This window comes from Triticum aestivum, chromosome 7A, assembly GCF_018294505.1.
Source record: "Triticum aestivum cultivar Chinese Spring chromosome 7A, IWGSC CS RefSeq v2.1, whole genome shotgun sequence".
NCBI lineage: Eukaryota > Viridiplantae > Streptophyta > Magnoliopsida > Poales > Poaceae > Triticum > Triticum aestivum.
The window spans coordinates 388,285,895-388,289,775 of NC_057812.1; positions in this window are offsets into that span (position 1 = coordinate 388,285,895).

The window sequence follows — 3,881 nt, forward strand, 5'->3', positions numbered from 1 at the left end:
TCAGAGAGGTTGATTTTCTCTAAGTATTTTCCCCTAGCATTTTCAGCCCCTGTTCACCGTGCCATAACTTGTTGCATACAGCTCCGTTTTGTGCGTGCAATATATCAAAATGTTCATCATGATGTGTTCTTCATTTCATTCCATTGTGACATGTTTGTTTGTGTCTATCTTGATGCCCAAATAGTTGATGCAAGAGTTCTATAAAATGTTAGGTGCTGATTCTTATCTGAGTATGAGAATTTGTCATTTTTTCTACATTTATTGTGTGCTGCATATGGTCATGAGCTCTACATTTGTTTTGGTCTATGCCATGCCATCTTTACAGGGGTGTATGACATGCATTTTTGTGATCTTTGTGGTGACTAGAACAAGCATGCAAAGTAGCCTTCGTGTTATTGTTGATTTCAGGATCTCAGGAATTTCACAGTCATTTCCTGCTGTTATCTGTATGCCATGTATTCATGTTGCTACAGAGAGATACATGCTTTGTTTGAGTATCTTCAGTAAGGATGATTTTGACATATGATTGTGCTCTATCCATCCATGCCCCTGTTTGCAATTATGGAGTGCCCTAGCATGACTCAATCTTGCTCTACTTTTGCTATAAAATGTTCTTGGCAGATTGTTTACATGTTAATCAATGTTGCCATGGCTGTTGTAGTTGATCCAAGCATGCTATAAACTTGTTGTTGCCATGGTTAGCCTTATGATCATGTCTTCTTGCTGGTAGTATGCTTAGTTTGTCATGCAATGCCTTGTGGTGACTGTATCGAGCTCGCAAAGAGGCCTTCATAATTCTGTTTATGCCATGTTTAGTTTTCTGCTAAGTCTGAATCTGTTAACGAAACTTGCTATGTTTACATGGGTGCCATGATATCTGCTGATCCTTTTTGTCTTATGGTCAGTAAGGGACTTTTGTGCTATGCTTTGAGTATATTAATGCCATGCCTTGTACTGCTATGATATGATCTTGTAGCATGTTGTTTGCTTGCTCTAAACATTGCTTCCTGATGTTAATTCCTGGCATGTTAGTATTTTCACTAAGTCTGTGAAGCTGATATCTTTTGCACTTTTGCCATGCTTGTTTGAACCTGATATTATGTGATTTAGCCGTAGCTCAGTGTTTATATTTTGTCAAGCATTGTGAGTAGATCACTGCCATGTGCTTTGTTGCTATGTTGGAGTGCAGTAGCTTAGTTTCTTGTTGCATTCTAGATGGCATTGTGCTGTTAATCGCAGAATTGTGCCATTATTGTTTTGCTTGCCATTTGCAAACCGTGCATCCGATTCCGGTGATCTTTATATCTATTTCGACTGAAATCAACTCATCTTTCCAGCGGCACACTTGGTTTGTCAAGTTGATGCCTGGTTCAATCTTTCCTTTCTGAAGCACGCATATGCATTGCATATCACATCCCGCATAACATGCCATGTTTTGCATCATGTTGCTTGCGCATTGCACCGTGATTGATTTTTAGTCTTTTGCTTCTGTTCTTGTCTTGGGTAGAGCTGGGAGACGAGTACGTGAACGAGGAACCCGTTGAGTACGCTTACGAGGATCAAGCTTTCGTCAACTCGGAGAACTTTGCAGGCAAGATGACCATACCCTCGAAATCACTTCTATCTTTGCTCGCTAGTTGTTTGCTCTATTTCTATGCTGCGATACCTACCACTTGCTATATCATGCCTCCCATATTGCCATGCCAAGCCTCTAACCCACCTTTCCTAGCAAACCATTGTTTGGCTATGTTACCGCTTTGCTCAACCCCACTTATAGTGTTGCTAGTTGCAGGTGAAGATGAAGTTTGTTCCTTGTTGGAACATGGATATTGTTGGGATATAATTATTATATCTTGTTTACTTTAATGCATCTATATACTTGGTAAAGGGTGGAAGGCTTGGCCTTATGCCTGGTGTTTTGTTCCACTATTGCCGCCCTAGTTTCCGTCATACCGGTGTTATGTTCCTTGATTTTGTGTTCCTTACGTGGTTGGGTGTTATGGGAACCCCTTGACAGTTCGCCTTGAATAAAACTCCTCCAGCAAGGCCCAACCCTAGTTTTTACCATTTGCCACCTAAGCCTTTTTCCCTTGGGTTCCGGGGACTCAAGGGTCATCTTTATTTTAAACCCCCGGGCCAGTGCTCCTCTGAGTGTTGGTCCAAAACAGAGCCACTTGCAGCGCCACCTCGGGGAAACTTGAGGGTTGGTTTTAGTTGTACATAGTGTTCATCCGGTGTGCCCTGAGAACGAGATATGTGTAGCTCCTATCGGGATTTGTCGGCACATCGGGCGGCTTTGCTGGTCTTGTTTTACCATTGTTGAAATGTCTTGTAACCAGGATTCCGAGTCTGATCGGGTCTTCCTGGGAGAAGGAATATCCTTCGTTGACCATGAGAGCTTGTGATGGGCTAAGTTGGGACACCCCTGCAGGGTTTTGAACTTTTGGAAGCCGTGCCCGCGGTTATGGGCAGATGTGAATTTGTTAATGTCCGGTTGTAAAGAACTTGACACATAAATTAATTAAAATGAACCAACTGCGTGTGTGGCTGTGATGGTCTCTTTTCGGCGGAGTCCAGGAAGAGAACATGGTCTCGTGTTATGCTTGAACGTAAGTAGCTTCAGGATCACTTCTTGATCATTTTTAGCTTCTCGACCGTGCTTTGCCTCTCTTCTCGCTCTCTTTTGCGTAAGTTAGCCACCATATATGCTAGTACTTGCTGCAGCTCCACCTCACTACCTTTTCCTCCCTTTAAGCTTAAATAGTCTTGATTGCGAGGTCAGAGATTGCTGAGTCCCCGTGACTCCCAAATTACTTCAAAACAGATGCAGGTGCCAATAATGCCAGTGCAGGGGACACGACCGAACTCAAGTGGGAGTTTGACGAGGATTCGGGTCGTTACTATGTGTCTTTTCCGGACGATCAGTAGAGGAGCCCAGTTGGGGTAATCGGGGATCTAGAATTTGGGGTTGTCTTTCTTTATTTGGTACCGTAGTCGGACCTTGATTGTATTCTGAATGATGTATGCTATATTTATGTATTGTGTGAAGTGGCGATTGTAAGCCAACTCTTTATCCCTTTCTTATTCAGTACATGGGATGTGTAAAGATTACCCCTCTTGTGACATGCCTACTATGTGGTTATGACTCTAAGTCGTGCTCCGACACGTGGGAGATATAGCCGCATCGTGGGTGTTACAACCAAACTATATGATTTTGTAGGGATAAGCTTTCTTTGGCTATGTTATTTTGATATGACATGATTGCTTGGTTAGCATTGCTTGAAGTATTATTATTTTTATGTCAATATTAAACTTCTGTCCAGAATCTTTCGGATCTAAACATTCATTCTGCAATAAAGAGAAATACATTGAAAAATTATGATAGGTAGCATTCCACATCAAAAATTCTGTTTTTATCATTTACCTACTCGAGGATGAGTAGGAATTAAGCTTGGGGATGCTTGATACGTCTCCAACGTATCTATAATTTTCGATTGTTCCATGCTATTATATTATCTGTTTTGGATGTTTATGGGATTTATTATGCACTATTATATTATTTTTGGGACTAACCTATTAACCGAAAGCCCAGTGCAAATTGCAGTTTTTTTTGCCTATTTTAGTGTTTCGCTGAAAAGGAATATCAAACGGAATGAAACCTCCGCGAGGATCTTTTTTGGAACAAACGCAATCCAGGAGACTTGGAGTGGACGTCAAGGAAGCAGTGAGGCGGCCACGAGGTAGGGCGGCGCGCCCCCACCCCCGTGGGCCCCTTGCAGCTCCACCAACCTACTTCTTTCGCATATATATACTCTTATACCCTAAAAACATCCAGGGGAGCCACGAAACCACTTTTCCACCGTCGCAACCTTCTGTAGCCG